The sequence below is a fragment of the Bombina bombina genome, chromosome 3 (assembly GCF_027579735.1).
Source record: "Bombina bombina isolate aBomBom1 chromosome 3, aBomBom1.pri, whole genome shotgun sequence".
Lineage (NCBI taxonomy): Eukaryota > Metazoa > Chordata > Amphibia > Anura > Bombinatoridae > Bombina > Bombina bombina.
The window spans coordinates 862,467,395-862,488,045 of NC_069501.1; the positions used below are offsets into that span (position 1 = coordinate 862,467,395).

The 20,651-nt window shown below is 40.3% G+C and overlaps 1 protein-coding gene across 1 annotated transcript in view; it reads left to right on the top strand.

Moving 5' to 3' along the window:
- UGGT2 (UDP-glucose glycoprotein glucosyltransferase 2) overlaps positions 1 to 20,651 on the top strand; it is a 991,813-nt gene that overhangs the window by 417,749 nt on the left and 553,413 nt on the right. The window lies entirely within an intron of this gene.

The window sequence follows — 20,651 nt, forward strand, 5'->3', positions numbered from 1 at the left end:
CGGATGATCCAGGCAAGAACTAGGAGAAATAAAAAACAGAGGGGCGCCTCATGTGTGGTATAGTCGGATTGAAGACATAAGAAAAAGCAACAGAATAGCCAAATGAGTACTCACATACTCCATGAGCACACTCATGTGCTGGTAGGGGCAGGCTGTAGATTTAGATGGGTGTGACAGCTCACCCGTTCAAGGATACTTCCAATACTGTAGTTCTGCAACAGGTGTAAAACAAACAGAGAGCACTATATGTGCAGACCATTAAGGATGATACATAAAAATGTGCTTTATAGTATAAAGTGGGTACTCACATACTCCCAAAGCACACCAATGTGCTGGTAGATACAGGCTGCAGATTCAGGCAGGTGTGGCAGCTCACCCAAACAAACAATCTTTTGGTATTGATGCAGTGAAAACAAAGGCAGGTTTAATGCTTCTCAGTAGCTGTGCACTTAGTAGTGATTGCAGGCAGACGGTAGGAAATGAGATCCACTCCAAAAGTAAAAATTTGCAAATATTTATTAAAAACAAAAATTTAAAAACAACACCAGGGTTGTTATACAAAGTGGATTACAGCGTCACCCAGTTGGCCCCAATGATTGCAACGCGTTTCTCGGTTGGCAAACCGTTTCATCAGGCATATCATAATCATTCCTACCTCTGCCTTTTATACCCTACAAACAAACAATTGTGTCCATTCTAAGGGGTGTGTTCCTAATTGATTCTCACCTGTGTGAGCTATCAGGTGTCTCTGAGGCTAATTAATATACTTTGCAACTAAAAAATTGACTTTGCAAAATAAAAAATTGAAATATTCACCCTTTTGTGTATACCAAGTTGTGCATTAATGTGTTACATGTAGAAGAAAAGAAAGAAAGAAAAAATGTGTAGTAAAATAATAAATATATTCCAGTTATGTTACCAATCAATAATATGGCAGTCCCTTTTCTGCTAATGCACACAGAAAAATCACAAAGGGCAGCTGCATAAAAAGCTGCTGTCTATGTGTGTTTTTTTGACATTTTTATTTCAATAACAAACTGAATATAAACTTCTTAGTATGTTAGAATATTTTTAGTGGGTTGGACAGCAAATGCACGATCTTGTCCTATTGTGGGATATATAACGTGAGCAGTTTAGTCAGAAGTCTTTAAATAGTCACTTGTGCAGCAGTGTGAAGAAAAAAAAAAATCTACAGCCTGCCCCTACCAGCACATGAGTGTGCTCGTGGAGTATGTGAGTACTCATTTGGCTATTCTGTTGCTTTTTCTTATGTCTTCAATCAGACTATACCACACATGAGGCGCCCCTCTGTTTTTTATTTCTCCTAATAACTGAAATCAATTGCTTCCTGTAACCATCAATTAGTTTCTTACACATCTCTACTCCAATTTTGGACCACTCTTCTTTTGCCAACTGCTCCAAGTCTCTTAGATTGGAAGGGTTTCTTTTCCCAACTGCTGTTTTAAGATCTCTCCACAGTATAGGATTGAGATCTGGACTCATTGCTGGCCAGTTTAGTACTCTCCAGTGCTTTGTCTTAAACCATTTCTGGGTGATTTTCGATTTGTGCTTTGGGTCAGTGTCCTGCTGTAAGACCCATGACCTCTGACGGAGACTAGGGTTGCACCGATACCATTTTTTTATGACCGAGTACAAGTACCGATACTTGTTTTCTACTACTCGCCGATACTAATTACCGATACTTTTTTTTTTTTAATGTCATGTGACAGTTTACCAAGCACAATACAGACTAATTATTTAAGATTCCTTCTTTAGAATTATAAAGGGCTGTAATTCAAAAGACATTATGAAATAATAAAAGTTTCATTTGTCACAAAGTTCACTGAACATGTTTATAAATAAAAAATATTACAATAAAATATTACATTTAAAGGGGTGATACAATTGGGTTGTAGGGCTGTTATATAACATCAATCTGACATTTGTATGGAGGTTCGATTCTAAGCTGAACAGTCTTTCACTTTCCACACTACTGCATGGGGCAGAAAGATATTTTTGGGCCATTTTAGCCAGAGCTGGAAATCTGTTTATTAACTGACCAGTACTTTAGGGGTTTGTCTGAACGAGGTACAGTGATCTCTCCTACAATAATACAAATAACAGCAATTTGTATTGGCAGAACAGTAGTAAAAATGTTTAGTTTAGTCTCCACTCCAGTTTAAAATGAAATGAGAACATGCAGTTTGAAAAAACGCCACAAGATAGCATATGGGTATGAAGTGGAGGTATCGGTTTAAGTATCGGTGCATTTGCACCAGTACAAGTACTCATGCAAATACTTGGTATCGGTACCGATACTAGTATCGGTATTGGTGCAACCCTAACGGAGACCCAACTTTCTGACACTGGACCTTACATTGCACCACATTATTATTTGGTAGTCTTCAAATTTCATAATGCCATGCACACAGTCAAGACATCCAGTGCCTGAAGCAGCAAAGCAATCCCAAAACATCAGTGAGCCTCCACCGTGTTTGACTGTAGGGACTGTATTTTTTTCTTTAAAAGCCTAATTTCTTTTTCTGAAAAAAGTAGAATGATGGGCATTACCAAAAAGCTGTAATTTTGTTTCATCTGTCCACAGCACAGGGTTTTGGCCTCCTCAGGTAAGTTTTGGCAAACTCCAATCTAGCTTTTTAGGTTTCTTTTTTTTTTGTTTTTGTTTTATTTTTTATTAAAGTTTTTATGGAAGATCATTGTTTAACAAAGTAAATGAAGCAACCAAAAACAGAGATCTTACAATAATACAATGTGTGATACAAACTTCAGTTTTTAGACTCATACCGTTTTTTTTTATCGTATCCCAAGTCGGAGGCTCTGAAAGAGTGCCATCCGCTGGGGCAATAGTCTTTTACAGTTAGCAAATCACTAGAGTTTTTCTGACTGATAGAGTATGTCCCATAGTGAAGTTGGCAATCACAAACATCATATGGTTGCTGATTTTAATAACATTGACAAAATTATGTTTCCCGGTGTTGGCCATCTGTTATATAAGTAGTAAAGGGAAAAGAAAGGATAGCGGGGTAAGAAAGTTAGGGGGAGGGGGGTTAAGGGTGTCTGTGCTGCATAATTCAACATTTCTGTATGGTTCTGTTCTGGATCCATTATTCCTCCTAGAGCTGGACTCCACTCCACAGGTCCAGGAGCCTCTGATGGAATTGTAGATAGTTTGTTTTTAAATAGTGAAATTGTTTGAGTTGTAGTGTGTCTGTAGTCTGTGAGTGCCATTCTGGGATTGTTGGTGTAATACTGGATTTCCACCTTTTGGGAATTAATTTCTTGGCGCTGTTGAGCATTATAAGGAGGATAGTCCTGTGTAATTTATTTTGCAACTTTGGAATCTTTAAGAATAGTAATAGGTGAAAGTTAGATTCAATAGTGATTCCTAGTACATAAGAGATAGATCTGAATACATCCCTCCAGTACTCTTTGATAAGAGAGCACGACCACCAAATATGCTGTATCGTGCCCACCTGCCCGCATGCTCTCCAACATCGGTCACCAATTTGAGGGTTAGATTTGTGCAATCTGAATGGCGTTAAATACCATCTACTGATAAATTTAATGTGCATTTCCTGTATTGTGGCGGATGTTGAGGCATCTGCTGCCATCTGAAATGACTTAATCCAAGTCTTTGGGTCAAATTCAGCATTTAGTTCAGTGCTTCAGGATCAAACATAATTCGTCTTATTTGGCAATAGTAATATTTTATATATTAATGAAACAGTATGTCTAGGCGGGGATTCTTGTGTGCACAGTTTTTCGAAATGAGTAAGATCTCTTTGCATTTTGATTTCTTTCATGTAATTAGCAAGAGTCCATGAGCTAGTGACGTATGGGATATACATTCCTACCAGGAGGGGCAAAGTTTCCCAAACCTCAAAATGCCTATAAATACACCCCTCACCACACCCACAAATCAGTTTTACAAACTTTGCCTCCTATGGAGGTGGTGAAGTAAGTTTGTGCTAGATTCTACGTTGATATGCGCTCCGCAGCAGGTTGGAGCCCGGTTTTCCTCTCAGCGTGCAGTGAATGTCAGAGGGATGTGAAGGAGAGTATTGCCTATTTGAATTCAATGATCTCCTTCTACGGGGTCTATTACATAGGTTCTCTGTTATCGGTCGTAGAGATTCATCTCTTACCTCCCTTTTCAGATCGACGATATACTCTTATATATATATATACCATTACCTCTGCTGATTTTCGTTTCAGTACTGGTTTGGCTTTCTACTACATGTAGATGAGTGTCCTGGGGTAAGTAAGTCTTATTTTCTGTGACACTCTAAGCTATGGTTGGGCACTTTTTTATAAAGTTCTAAATATATGTATTCAAACATTTATTTGCCTTGACTCAGGATGTTCAACATTCCTTATTTCAGACAGTCAGTTTCATATTTGGGATAATGCATATGAATAAATCATTTTTTCTTACCTTAAAATTTGACTTTTTCCCTGTGGGCTGTTAGGCTCGCGGGGGCTGAAAATGCTTCATTTTATTGCGTCATTCTTGGCGCGGACTTTATTGGCACAAAAATTTTTTACTGTTTCCGGCGTCATACGTGTCGCCGGAAGTTGCGTCATTTTTTGACGTTCTTTTGCGCCAAAAGTGTCGGCGTTCCGGATGTGGCGTCATTTTTGCCGCCAAAAGCATTTAGGCGCCAAATAATGTGGGCGTCATTTTTGGCGCTAAAAAAATATGGGCGTCACTATTGTCTCCACATTATTTAAGTCTCATTATTTATTGCTTCTGGTTGCTAGAAGCTTGTTCACTGGCATTTTTTCCCATTCCTGAAACTGTCATTTAAGGAATTTGATCAAATTTTGCTTTATATGTTGTTTTTTCTATTACATATTGCAAGATGTCCCACGTTGAAACTGAGTCAGAAGATACTTCTGGAAAATCGCTGCCTGGTGCTGGAGCTACCAAAGCTAAGTGTATCTGCTGTAAACTTATGGTATCTGTTCCTCCAGCTGTTGTTTGTACTGTTTGTCATGACAAACTTGTTAATGCAGATAATATTTCCTTTAGTACTGTTACATTACCTGTTGTTGTTCCGTCAACATCTAATACTCAGAGTGTCCCTGATAACATAAGAGATTTTGTTTCTAAATCCATTAAGAAGGCTATGTCTGTTATTCCTCCTTCTAGTAAACGTAAAAAGTCTTTTAAAACTTCTAATTTTTCAGATGAATTTTTAAATGAACATCATCATTCTGATTCTGATAATGGTTCTTCTGGTTCAGAGGATTCTGTCTCAGAGGTTGATGCTGATAAATCTTCATATTTATTTAAAATGGAATTTATTTGTTCTTTACTTAAAGAAGTCCTAATTGCATTAGAAATTGAGGATTCTGGTCCTCTTGATACTAAATCTAAACGTTTAGATAAGGTTTTTAAATCTCCTGTAGTTATTCCAGAAGTTTTTCCTGTCCCTGGTGCTATTTCTGAAGTAATTTCCAGGGAATGGAATAATTTGGGTAATTCATTTACTCCTTCTAAACGTTTTAAGCAATTATATCCTGTGCCATCTGACAGATTAGAGTTTTGGGACAAAATCCCTAAGGTTGATGGGGCTGTCTCTACTCTTGCTAAGCGTACTACTATTCCTACGGCAGATGGTACTTCCTTTAAGGATCCTTTAGATAGGAAAATTGAATCCTTTCTAAGAAAAGCTTACTTGTGTTCAGGTAATCTTCTTAGACCTGCTATATCTTTAGCGGATGTTGCTGCAGCTTCAACTTTTTGGTTAGAAGCTTTAGTGCAACAAGTAACAGATCATAATTCTCATAGCATTATTATTATTCTTCAACATGCTAATAATTTTATTTGTGATGCCATCTTTGATATCATTAGAGTTGATGTCAGGTATATGTCTCTAGCTATTTTAGCTAGAAGAGCTTTATGGCTTAAAACTTGGAATGCTGATATGTCTTCTAAGTCTACTCTGCTTTCCCTTTCTTTCCAGGGTAATAAATTGTTTGGTTCTCAGTTGGATTCTATTATCTCAACTGTTACTGGAGGGAAAGGAACTTTTTTACCACAGGATAAAAATCTAAAGGTAAATTTAGGTCTAATAATCGTTTTCGTTCCTTTCGTCACAACAAGGAACAAAAGCCTGATCCTTCATCCTCAGGAGCGGTATCAGTTTGGAAACCATCTCCAGTCTGGAATAAATCCAAGCCTTTTAGAAAATCAAAGCCAACTCCTAAGTCCACATGAAGGTGCGGCCCTCATTCCAGCTCAGCTGGTAGGGGGCAGATTACGTTTTTTCAAAGAAATTTGGATCAATTCCGTTCACAATCTTTGGATTCAGAACATTGTTTCAGAAGGGTACAGAATTGGCTTCAAGATAAGGCCTCCTGCAAAGAGATTTTCTCCAACATAGGTGTGTCCGGTCCACGGCGTCATCCTTACTTGTGGGATATTCTCTTCCCCAACAGGAAATGGCAAAGAGCCCAGCAAAGCTGGTCACATGATCCCTCCTAGGCTCCGCCTACCCCAGTCATTCTCTTTGCCGTTGTACAGGCAACATCTCCACGGAGATGGCTTAGAGTTTTTTAGTGTTTAACTGTAGTTTTTCATTATTCAAAGGCTTTAAGACACTGTGGTGAAAATTTGGTGAATTTTGAACAATTCCTTCATGTTTTTTCGCAATTGCAGTAATAAAGTGTGTTCAGTTTAAAATTTAAAGTGACAGTAACGGTTTTATTTTAAAACGTTTTTTGTACTTTCTTATCAAGTTTATGCCTGTTTAACATGTCTGAACTACCAGATAGACTGTGTTCTGAATGTGGGGAAGCCAGAATTCCTATTCATTTAAATAAATGTGATTTATGTGATAATGACAATGATGCCCAAGATGATTCCTCAAGTGAGGGGAGTAAGCATGGTACTGCATCATTCCCTCCTTCGTCTACACGAGTCTTGCCCACTCAGGAGGCCCCTAGTACATCTAGCGCGCCAATACTCCTTACTATGCAACAATTAACGGCTGTAATGGATAATTCTGTCAAAAACATTTTAGCCAAAATGAACCCTTGTCAGCGTAAGCGTGGCTGCTCTGTTTTAGTTACTGAAGAGCATGACGACGCTGATATTAATATCTCTGAAGGGCCCCTAACCCAATCTGAGGGGGCCAGGGAGGTTTTGTCTGAGGGAGAAATTACTGATTTAGGGAACATTTCTCAGCAGGCTGAATCTGATGTGATTACATTTAAATTTAAGTTGGAACATCTCCGCATTTTGCTTAAGGAGGTATTATCCACTCTGGATGATTGTGAAAATTTGGTCATCCCAGAGAAACTATGTAAAATGGACAAGTTCCTAGAGGTGCCGGGGCTCCCAGAAGCTTTTCCTATACCCAAGCGGGTGGCGGACATTGTTAATAAAGAATGGGAAAGGCCCGGTATTCCTTTCGTCCCTCCCCCCATATTTAAAAAATTGTTTCCTATGGTCGACCCCAGAAAGGACTTATGGCAGTCAGTCCCCAAGGTCGAGGGAGCGGTTTCTACTTTAAACAAACGCACCACTATTCCCATAGAGGATAGTTGTGCTTTCAAAGATCCTATGGATAAAAAATTAGAAGGTTTGCTTAAAAAGATGTTTGTTCAGCAGGGTTACCTTCTACAACCCATTTCATGCATTGTCCCTGTCACTACAGCCGCATATTTCTGGTTTGATGAACTGATCAAGGTGCTCGATAGTGACTCTCCTCCTTATGAGGAGATTATGGACAGAATCAATGCTCTCAAATTGGCTAATTCTTTCACTCTAGACGCCTCTTTGCAATTGGCTAAGTTAGCGGCTAAGAATTCTGGGTTTGCTATTGTGGCGCGCAGAGCGCTTTGGTTGAAATCTTGGTCGGCTGATGCGTCTTCCAAGAACAAGCTACTAAACATTCCTTTCAAGGGGAAAACGCTGTTTGGTCCTGACTTGAAAGAGATTATCTCTGATATCACTGGGGGTAAGGGCCACGCCCTTCCTCAGGATCGGCCTTTCAAGGCAAAAAATAGACCTAATTTTCGTCCCTTTCGTAAAAACGGACCAGCCCAAAGTGCTACGTCCTCTAAGCAAGAGGGTAATACTTCTCAGGCCAAGCCAGCTTGGAGACCAATGCAAGGCTGGAATAAGGGAAAGCAGGCCAAGAAACCTGCCACTGCTACCAAGACAGCATGAAATATTGGCCCCCGATCCGGGACCGGATCTGGTGGGGGGCAGACTTTCTCTCTTCGCTCAGGCTTGGGCAAGAGATGTTCTGGATCCTTGGGCGCTAGAAATAGTCTCCCAGGGCTATCTTCTGGAATTCAAGGGACTTCCCCCAAGGGGGAGGTTCCACAGGTCTCAGTTGTCTTCAGACCACATAAAAAGACAGGCGTTCTTACATTGTGTAGAAGACCTGTTAAAAATGGGAGTGATTCATCCTGTTCCATTAAGAGAACAAGGGATGGGGTTCTACTCCAATCTGTTCATAGTTCCCAAAAAAGAGGGAACGTTCAGACCAATCCTAGATCTCAAGATCTTAAACAAATTTCTCAAGGTCCCATCGTTCAAGATGGAAACCATTCGAACTATCCTTCCTTCCATCCAGGAAGGTCAATTCATGACCACGGTGGATTTAAAGGATGCGTATCTACATATTCCTATCCACAAGGAACATCATCGGTTCCTAAGGTTTGCATTCCTGGACAAACATTACCAGTTTGTGGCGCTTCCCTTCGGATTAGCCACTGCTCCAAGGATTTTCACAAAGGTACTAGGGTCCCTTCTAGCGGTGCTAAGACCAAGGGGCATTGCAGTAGTACCCTACCTGGACGACATTCTGATTCAAGCGTCGTCCCTCCCTCGAGCAAAGGCTCACACGGACATCGTCCTGGCCTTTCTCAGATCTCACGGCTGGAAAGTGAACGTGGAAAAGAGTTCTCTATCACCGTCGACAAGGGTTCCCTTCTTGGGAACAATTATAGACTCCTCAGAAATGAGGATTTTTCTAACAGAGGCCAGAATAACAAAGCTTCTGGACTCTTGTCGGATACTTCATTCCGTTCCTCTTCCTTCCGTAGCTCAGTGCATGGAAGTGATCGGGTTGATGGTAGCGGCAATGGACATAGTTCCTTTTGCGCGCATTCATCTAAGACCATTACAACTGTGCATGCTCAGTCAGTGGAATGGGGACTATACAGACTTGTCTCCAAAGATACAAGTAAATCAGAGGACCAGAGACTCACTCCGTTGGTGGCTGTCCCTGGACAACCTGTCACAAGGGATGACATTCCGCAGACCAGAGTGGGTCATTGTCACGACCGACGCCAGTCTGACGGGCTGGGGCGCGGTCTGGGGATCCCTGAAAGCTCAGGGTCTTTGGTCTCGGGAAGAATCTCTTCTACGATAAATATTCTGGAACTGAGAGCGATATTCAATGCTCTCAAGGCTTGGCCTCAGCTAGCGAGGACCAAGTTCATACGGTTTCAATCAGACAACATGACGACTGTTGCGTACATCAACCATCAGGGGGGAACAAGGAGTTCCCTAGCGATGGAGGAAGTGACCAAGATTATTCTATGGGCGGAGTCTCACTCCTGCCACCTGTCTGCTATCCACATCCCGGGAGTGGAAAATTGGGAAGCGGATTTTCTGAGTCGTCAGACATTGCATCCGGGGGAGTGGGAACTCCATCCGGAAATCTTTGCCCTAGTCACTCAGCTGTGGGGCATTCCAGACATGGATCTAATGGCCTCTCGTCAGAACTTCAAAGTTCCCTGTTACGGGTCCAGATCCAGGGATCCCAAGGCGGCTCTAGTGGATGCACTAGTAGCACCTTGGACCTTCAAACTAGCTTATGTGTTCCCGCCGTTTCCTCTCATTCCCAGGCTGGTAGCCAGGATCAATCAGGAGAGGGCGTCGGTGATCTTGATAGCTCCTGCGTGGCCACGCAGGACTTGGTATGCAGATCTGGTGAATATGTCATCGGCTCCACCTTGGAAGCTACCTTTGAGACGAGACCTTCTTGTTCAGGGTCCGTTCGAACATCCGAATCTGGTTTCACTCCAGCTGACTGCCTGGAGATTGAACGCTTGATTTTATCGAAGCGAGGTTTCTCAGATTCTGTTATCAATACTCTTGTTCAGGCCAGAAAGCCTGTAACTAGAAAGATTTACCACAAAATTTGGAAAAAATATATCTGTTGGTGTGAATCTAAAGGATTCCCTTGGGACAAGGTTAAGATTCCTAGGATTCTATCCTTCCTTCAAGAAGGATTGGAAAAAGGATTATCGGCAAGTTCCCTGAAGGGACAGATTTCTGCCTTGTCGGTGTTACTTCACAAAAAGCTGGCAGCTGTGCCAGATGTTCAAGCCTTTGTTCAGGCTTTGGTTAGAATTAAGCCTGTTTACAAACCTTTGACTCCTCCTTGGAGTCTCAATTTAGTTCTTTCAGTTCTTCAGGGGGTTCCGTTTGAACCCTTACATTCCATTGATATTAAGTTATTATCTTGGAAAGTTTTGTTTTTAGTTGCAATTTCTTCTGCTAGAAGAGTTTCAGAATTATCTGCTCTGCAGTGTTCCGCTCCTTATCTGGTGTTCCATGCAGATAAGGTGGTTTTACGTACTAAACCTGGTTTTCTTCCAAAAGTTGTTTCTAACAAAAACATTAACCAGGAGATTATCGTGCCTTCTCTGTGTCCGAAACCAGTTTCAAAGAAGGAACGTTTGTTGCACAATTTGGATGTTGTTCGCGCTCTAAAATTCTATTTAGATGCTACAAAGGATTTTAGACAAACATCTTCCTTGTTTGTTGTTTATTCAGGTAAAAGGAGAGGTCAAAAAGCAACTTCTACCTCTCTCTCTTTTTGGATTAAAAGCATCATCAGATTGGCTTACGAGACTGCCGGACGGCAGCCTCCCGAAAGAATCACAGCTCATTCCACTAGGGCTGTGGCTTCCACATGGGCCTTCAAGAACGAGGCTTCTGTTGATCAGATATGTAGGGCAGCGACTTGGTCTTCACTGCACACTTTTACCAAATTTTACAAGTTTGATACTTTTGCTTCTTCTGAGGCTATTTTTGGGAGAAAGGTTTTGCAAGCCGTGGTGCCTTCCATTTAGGTGACCTGATTTGCTCCCTCCCTTCATCCGTGTCCTAAAGCTTTGGTATTGGCTTCAAGATAAGGCCTCCTGCAAAGAGATTTTTTCTTTCCCGTGTCCCAGTAAACCCAGCGAAGGCTCAAGCATTTCTGAAATGTGTTTCAGATCTAGAGTTGGCTGGAGTAATTATGCCAGTTCCAGTTCTGGAACAGGGACTGGGGTTTTATTCAAATCTCTTCATAGTACCAAAGAAGGAGAATTCCTTCAGACCAGTTCTGGATCTAAAAATATTGAATCGTTATGTAAGGATACCAACATTCAAAATGGTAACTAAGGACTATCCTGCCTTTTGTTCAGCAAGGGCATTATATGTCTACAATAGATTTACAGGATGCATATCTGCATATTCCGATTCATCCAAATCACTATCAGTTTCTGAGATTCTCTTTCCTAGACAAGCATTACCAGTTTGTGGCTCTGCCGTTTGGCCTAGCTACAGCTCCAATAATTTTTACAAAGGTTCTCGGTGCCCTTCTGTCTGTAATCAGAGAACAGGGTATTGTGGTATTTCCTTATTTGGACGATATCTTGGTACTTGCTCAGTCTTCACATTTAGCAGAATCTCATACAAATCGACTTGTGTTGTTTCTTCAACATCATGGTTGGAGGATCAATTTACCAAAAAGTTCATTGATTCCTCAGACACAGGTAACCTTTTTAGGTTTCCAGATAGATTCAGTGTCCATGACTCTGTCTAAAATTGATATCAGCTTGTCGAAACCTTCAGTCACAATCATTCCCTTCGGTAGCCTTATGCATGGAAATTCTAGGTCTTATGACTGCTGCATCGGACGCGATCCCCTTTGCTCGTTTTCAAATGCGACCTCTTCAGCTCTGTATGCTGAACCAGTGGTGCAGGGATTACACAAAGATATCTCAATTAATATCTTTAAAACCGATTGTACGATACTCTCTGACGTGGTGGACAGATCACCATCGTTTAGTTTAGGGGGCTTCTTTTGTTCTTCCGACCTGGACTGTAATTTCAACAGATGCAAGTCTTACAGGTTGGGGAGCTGTGTGGGGGTCTCTGACAGCACAAGGGGTTTGGGAATCTCAGGAGGTGAGATTACCGATCAATATTTTGGAACTCCGTGCAATTTTCAGAGCTCTTCAGTCTTGGCCTCTTCTAAAGAGAGAATCGTTCATTTGTTTTCAGACAGACAATGTCACAACTGTGGCATACATCAATCATCAAGGAGGGACTCACAGTCCTCTGGCTATGAAAGAAGTATCTCGAATTCTGGTATGGGCGGAATCCAGCTCCTGTCTAGTTTCTGCGGTTCATATCCCAGGTATAGACAATTGGGAAGCGGATTTCTCAGTCGCCAAACGTTACATCCGGGCGAATGGTCTCTTCACCCAGAGGTATTTCTTCAGATTGTTCAAATGTGGGGACTTCCAGAAATAGATCTGATGGCCTCTCATCTAAACAAGAAACTTCCCAGGTATCTGTCCAGATCCAGGGATCCTCAAGCGGAAGCAGTGGATGCATTGTCACTTCCTTAGAAGTATCATCCTGCCTATATCTTTCCGCCTCTAGTTCTTCTTCCAAGAGTAATCTCCAAGATTCTGAAGGAATGCTCGTTTGCTCTGCTGGTAGCTCCAGCATGGCCTCACAGGTTTTGGTATGCGGATCTTGTCCGGATGGCCTCTTGCCAACCGTGGACTCTTCCGTTAAGGCCAGACCTTCTGTCGCAAGGTCCTTTTTTCCATCAGGATCTCAAATCCTTAAATTTAAAGATATGGAGATTGAACGCTTGATTCTTAGTCAAAGAGGTTTCTCTGACTCTGTGATTAATACTATGTTACAGGCTCGTAAATCTGTATCTAGGGAGATATATTATAGAGTCTGGAAGACTTATATTTCTTGGTGTCTTTCTCATCATTTTTCCTGGCATTCTTTTAGAATTCCGAGAATTTTACAGTTTCTTCAGGATGGTTTGGATAAAGGTTTGTCTGCAAGTTCCTTGAAAGGACAAATCTCTGCTCTTTCTGTTCTTTTTCACAGAAAGATTGCTAATCTTCCTGATATTCATTGTTTTGTACAAGCTTTGGTTCGTATAAAACCTGTCATTAAGTCAATTTCTCCTCCTTGGAGTTTGAATTTGGTTCTGGGGGCTCTTCAAGCTCCTCCGTTTGAACCTATGCATTCATTGGACATTAAATTACATTCTTGGAAAGTTTTGTTCCTTTTGGCCATCTCTTCTGCCAGAAGAGTTTCTGAATTATCTGCTCTTTCTTGTGAGTCTCCTTTTCTGATTTTTCATCAGGATAAGGCGGTGTTGCGAACTACTTTTAAATTTTTACCTAAGGTTGTGAATTCTAACAACATTAGTAGAGAAATTGTGGTTCCTTCATTGTGTCCTAATCCTAAGAATTCTAAGGAGAGATCATTGCATTCTTTGGATGTAGTTAGAGCTTTGAAATATTATGTTGAAGCTACTAAGAATTTCCGAAAGACTTCTAGTCTATTTGTTATCTTTTCTGGTTCTAGGAAAGGTCAGAAGGCCTCTGCCATTTCTTTGGCATCTTGGTTGAAATCTTTAATTCATCATGCTTATGTCGAGTCGGGTAAAACTCCGCCTCAAAGGATTACAGCTCATTCTACTAGGTCAGTTTCTACTTCCTGGGCGTTTAGGAATGAAGCTTCGGTTGATCAGATTTGCAAAGCAGCAACTTGGTCTTCTTTGCATACTTTTACTAAATTCTACCATTTTGATGTGTTTTCTTCTTCTGAAGCTGTCTTTGGTAGAAAAGTACTTCAGGCAGCTGTTTCAGTTTGAATCTTCTGCTTATATTTTCAGTTTTTTTCTTTATAAGATTTAAACTTTATTTTTGGGTGTGGATTTTTTTCAGCGGAATTGGCTGTCTTTATTTTATCCCTCCCTCTCTAGTGACTCTTGCGTGGAAGATCCACATCTTGGGTAGTCATTATCCCATACGTCACTAGCTCATGGACTCTTGCTAATTACATGAAAGAAAACATAATTTATGTAAGAACTTACCTGATAAATTAATTTCTTTCATATTAGCAAGAGTCCATGAGGCCCACCCTTTTTTTGTGGTGGTTATGATTTTTTTGTATAAAGCACAATTATTCCAATTCCTTATATTTATGCTTCGCACTTTTTTCTTATCACCCCACTTCTTGGCTATTCGTTAAACTGATTTGTGGGTGTGGTGAGGGGTGTATTTATAGGCATTTTGAGGTTTGGGAAACTTTGCCCCTCCTGGTAGGAATGTATATCCCATACGTCACTAGCTCATGGACTCTTGCTAATATGAAAGAAATGAATTTATCAGGTAAGTTCTTACATAAATTATGTTTTTTTGTCTTTTTGTAGCTATATAATGTATTAGTTGCATGCATGTTAGCCACGCAGGAAATGTTTTTGTGTCCCATTGTTGTAATTTTTCCAATGGTGCTATGGTCCCCTCCTCTATTGCAAAATGAAGAGTACCTTCTTTCAATTTTTATGGTGGCCTATGGGTTGTTCCTGTGGTGCCCAGTGGTAGGTCAGTGTTTTCTCTGATAGGAAGAAGTGGGCCGACTCTGGTAGATACATGCGGGCTAGTGGCTATGGTCCTGTCCCATTCTTTAAATGTTTCAGATATACTTGGATAATAGTGTATTGTATCTGGGCGTTTTCTAAGTTCTATTCATGCAAAAGATGCAGCATTGCCCTTCTCAAGTATATAGTTATCTAGTTGGACCCAGGCCTTGTGACCTGAGTTGTGGCTCCAGTCTAATATCTGCTGCAGCAAAATGGCTCTTCTATATAGTGCCAGATTTGGTGCAACTAGTCCGCCTCATCCTCTGGGCAGGAACAGCTTTTTTAGGTTTCTGTGTCAGCAGTGGGGTCCTCCTCGGTCTCCTATCATAGCGTCCATTTTCATTCAGATAGCAACGTATAGTGCAAGCTGACACATTTGTACCCTGTGCCTGATGGTCAGCTTGAATTTGTCTGGAAGTAGATCAAGGTTCTTTATCCACCATTCGAACAATCCTTCGATGCAATCTTTGATCAATTTTTCTCTTTTATCCACGTACCGGGAGATAAGCTACAGTGCCATGGGCTATAAACTATTTGACAACGGTGCGTATAGTGGATACAGGAACATTAAGATCTCTGGAGACGGACTTGTAACCTTGAGATTGTCCATGCTTTTCTACATTTTTTTGTTCTCAAATCCTCAGACAATTCTTTGCTGCTCTTTCTCTTCTCCATGCTCAGTGTGGCACACATATACACACAACAGAAAGGTTGAGTACATTTTTCACCATTTTAACTGGTTGCCGGTGTGATTTCTATATTGTCAGCACCTGTTAATTGATACAGGAGACTTTAATTACAAATTATAGAAGCATCACAAACTTGCGGCTAGATTACGAGTCTTGCGTTATGAGCTGTGCGGTGCTAATGTGCAGTTTTTTCTTACCGCTCACTTATCTGCAGTGCTGGTATTACGGGTTTTTACAAACCCGGCGTTAAAAGGCAAGAAGTGAGCATAGAGCAAAATTGTGCTCCATACTGCACTCCAATACCAGTGCTGTTTAAGTCAGCGGTGAGCTGGTCGTACGTGCTCGTGCACGATTTCCCCATAGACATCAATGGGGAGAGCCGGCTGAGAAAAAGTCTAACACCTGCCAAAAAGCAGCGTAAAACTCAGTAACGCAGCCCCATTGATTCCTATGGGGAAACACATTTTATGTTTACATCTAACACCCTAACATGAACCCTGAGTCTAAACACCCCTAATCTTACACTTATTAACCCCTAATCTGCCGCCCCCGACATCGCCGCCACCTACATTATATTTATTAACCCCTAATCTGCTGCTCTGGACATCGCCGCCACCTATATTATATTTATTAACCCCTAATCTGCTGCCCCCAACATCGCCAACACCTACATTATATTTATTAACCCCTAATCTCCCTCCCCCAATGTTGCCGCATCCTACCTACATTTATTAACCCCTAATCTGCGGCCCCAACGTCGCCGCCACTATTCTAAATTTACACCCAAGTCTAACCCTAACCCTCCCTAACTTTAAATATATTTTAAATATATTTTAAATATATTTTAAATAAATCTAAATAAAATTACTATCATTAGCTAAATTATTCCTATTTAAAACTAAATACTTACCTGTAAAATAAACCCTAAGCTAGCTACAATATAACTAATAGTTACATTATAGCTATCTTAGGGTTTATTTATTTTTTACAGGCAAGTTTGTATTTATTTTAACTAGGTAGAATAGTTGCTAAATAGTTATTAATTATTTAATAACTACCTAGCTAAAAGAAAAACAAATTCATGTCTGACATTGAGGATTTTCATTGTTCTATGTGTTTAGAAGCTTTTGTGCAACCCCCTCTAACATTGTGTAACTCTTGTACTGAAAGGGCCTTACAATGTAAGAAGCATATTTTAAATAAAGAAAGTGTGCCTAAGTGGCTCAGTGTATGGAAGTAATTGGATTAATGGTAGCGACAATGGACATTGTTCCGTTTGCTCGCTTTCATCTCAGACCACTGCAACTGTGCATGCTCGGACAGTGAAATGGGGATTATGCGGATTTATCTCCTCAGATAAATCTGGATCAAGAGACCAGAAACTCTCTTCTTTGGTGGTTGTCGCCGGATCATCTGTCCCAAGGGACTTGTTTCCGCAGACCCTCGTGGGTAATAGTGACAACAGATTGCCAGCCTTCTGGGCTGTGGTGCAGTTTGGAACTCCCTGAAGGCTCAGGGTGTTTGGACTCAAGTGGAGTCTCTTCTTCCAATCAATATTCTGGAACTGAGAGCAATATTCAATGCCCACAACCTCTGCCATTGCAAAACTCCTATGCTGCTCTTGCCGAATACACTTGTGATGAGGAGATTGCTGTTTCTGAGCCCTCTGAAGCTGTAACAGGTAATTTAAATCTATTGGCACCTGATTCTCCAGGTAACATAACACAGGAAAGAACTGCAGATGTGTTTTTGAGAAAAAGACTGTTAGTGGGTGACTCTATTTTGAGGAATGTGTATTTAGGTGAAAGTAAAGGAGAAACAAGGGAGGTTAGATGTCTTCCAGGAGCTACTGCTCACAGGGATAAGAATCGTATTTTGAGAATTGTTAAGGCAGCAGGAAAGGGAAGTGAGTTAGATGTGATTGTTCATTTAGGAACAAATGATCTGGCTAGTAATCATGTTGCTGCTGTTCAGAAAGAGTTTTGTGACCTAGGTAATCATTTAGAGACTGTGGCATCAACTCTATCATTTTCTGCTATTTTACCTGTGTATGACCAGGAAGCAGGAAAGATGGAGCGGATAACAACATTTAATTATTGGTTAGATAAGTGGTGCAGGGAACGAGGATTTGGTTTTATTGGCCATTATAGCTCTGTTTGGAAAGATACTAGGTTATTTAAGAGAGATGGCTTGCATTTGGATGCTAAAGGAACAGAGTATCTGGGAGAGGAGTTCAAATACTTTATTAGAAATCATTTAAACTAATAAAGGGGGGTAGCATTAATATATCCACCTGCCCCCCACAGCATGCCAAAACTGTTAGTCCAAGTAACAATTCTAGAAATTCTAGTAGAAAAATTCTTCGTGCCATGAGCACAAATGCTCGCAGCTTAGGAAATAAATTACCTGAACTCATTTCAATAATGACTAGGGACAACTTGGATTTAGTAGCTATAACAGAAACATGGTACAATGATTTGCATGACTGGGACATAGTCATACCTGGATACAGGTTATTTAAAAAGAACAGCGTAGGAAAGAAAGGCGGAGGAGTTGCTTTGTATGTAAATGAAAATATAAAGGTTACTGAAATTGTAGGAACAAATGATGAGGTGGAAAGTATTTGGGTGACTTTGGAAATTGGAGATAAAAATGTTTTTAGAATAGGGGTTGTATATAGGCCTCACTTTGCAGGATGAAAAACTGGACAATCTGTTATTAGATGAAATAACCAAAATGACCATGGAGGGTAAGGTTATAGTACTGGGGGACTTTAATTTGCCAGATATAGACTGGAAGATTCCTTCTGCTAGATCGGCTAGAAGCAGGTATATTCTTGAATCTCTGCTAGGGGAATCACTTGAACAATTAGTCAAGGAACCAACTCGTAAGGAAGCTATATTAGATCTAATACTTACAAACAGTGATACAGTTTCAGATGTGTCTGTAGGTGAGAACTTAGGATCCAGTGATCCTCAATCTGTTTGGTTTAGTATTCATGTTCAGGAATTGTCCACCCAGACTAAAACAAAAGTTTTAGACTTTAGGACGGCAGATTTTTCATTAATGGGAGAATACCTAAAAAACTATTTAAAGGGGAAAACTCTTATTATAGGGGTTCAAGAACAGTGGGAATTTGTGAAAGGTGCCATTTTAGATGCAACCGCACACTGTATTAGACATGTCTGTAAAAGTAAAAGAAAGCGGAAACCAATTTGGTTTTCCAAAGAAGTAGCACATGCTGTAAAGACAAAAAAGATAGCTTATAAAAATTACAGACACACACAAGCAGATGATGATATGAAAATATGGAGACTCCAACAAAAAAAGACTAAGCAGTTAATTAGGAAGGTTAAAGCTCATGCAGAAGAGAAGATAGCACAGTCAGTAAAACATGGGGACAAAACATTCTTTAGATATATCAGTGAAAGAAGAAAAAATAAGGTAGGAATAGTAAAATTGAAATCAGTTGATGGTAGAATAATAGGAGATAAGCAGATTGCAGACTGTCTCAATGATTACTTCTGTTCTGTTTTCACTAAAGATTGTGAAGATACAATGTCTACATTAAGGGATGCTACGCAAAATAGAAACAAGCTTAACAGTAATCTTTTTACAGAGGATGAGGTTTTGTTAGCATTATCAAAAATAAATGTTACAAAGGCAGTGGGTCCTGATAATATTCATCCAAGGGTTTTAAAAGAACGTTGATCAGTGCTAACTGTCCCATTAACTGATCTATTTAATCAGTCACTATTAACAGGAGCTGTCCCAGATGATTGGAGAATAGCAAATGTAATACCTCTTCATAAAAAGGGCAGTAGAGAAGAATCTGGCAACTACAGGCCAGTTAGTTTAACTTCAGTAGTAGGGAAATTAATGGAAAGCCTCTTAAAAGAAAGAATTATGACTTACATAAAGACAAACAATTTAGAGGACCAAAATCAGCATGGTTTTACTTCAGGGAGATCATGTCAGACTAATCTAATTGACTTCTTTGATTATGTAACAAAAGTATTAGACAAGGGAGGAGCAGTTGATGTAGCATATCTAGATTTCAGCAAAGCATTTGACACCGTCCCACACAATAAACTTATTCACAAACTATATCTCCTTGGTCTAGATTCAGAAATTGTGAACTGGGTGGAATGCTGGCTTAAGGACAGAAAACAAAGTGTCTTAGTAAATGGAGTTCATTCAGCAGAGGGGGCTGTAACTAGTGGTGTGCCTCAGGGGTCAGTTCTGGGGCCTGTTTTGTTTAACATATTTATCTGCGATATCAGCAAAGGGCTACAGGGGAAAGTATGTCTCTTTGCAGATGATACAAAAATTTGCAACAGAGTGGATGTTCCAGGGGGGGTAGACAAAATGAGAAGTGATATACAACAATTGGAGGATTGGTCAAACGACTGGGATCTAAAGTTTAACACAGCAAAGTGTAAAATAATGCATTTAGGGAAGAAAAATCCAAATGTTAATTACAGACTCAATGACACTTTACTGACTGTTACAGACGAGGAACAGGACTTGGGAATTATTATTTCAGATGATTTAAAACTTAGTAAACAATGTAGTAATGCAGCGAGTAAGGCTAGCAGAATGCTTGGATGTATTGGTAGAGGTATTTGCAGCAGAAATAGTAAGGTTCTTATGCCACTTTATAGATCATTAGTTAGGCCTCATCTTGAGTATTGTGTGCAGTTCTGGAGGCCATATCTTCAGAAGGATATTAACAAACTTGAATCTGTGCAAAGGAGGGCTACCAAAATGGTACATGGTCTAAAAAATAAAACTTACCAGGATAGGCTCAATGACCTAAATATGTATAGCTTAGAGGAGAGAAGGGAAAGAGGTGATATGATAGCAACTTTCAAGTACATTAAAGGGTTTAGTAAAACTGAGGCTGTGGGTATTTTACATAAAATGGAAAATTCAAGAACAAGGGGTCATGAGCTCAAGCTAAAGGGTAGTAGATTCAGGAGTAATTTGAGGAAGCACTTCTTTACAGAAAGAGTGATTGATTTATGGAATAAACTTCCTCAAGAGGTAGTAGCAACAAACACTGTGGGGGACTTTAAAAATGCATGGGACAAGCATAGGGCTATCCTATGAACTAGATAAATTTATACTGTTAGGTAAGGTCGGGCAGACTTGCTGGGCCTATGGCTCTTATCTGCCGTCAATATCTATGTTTCTATGTTTCTATGGCCTCAGTTGGCTTCGGCTAAATTCATCAGATTCC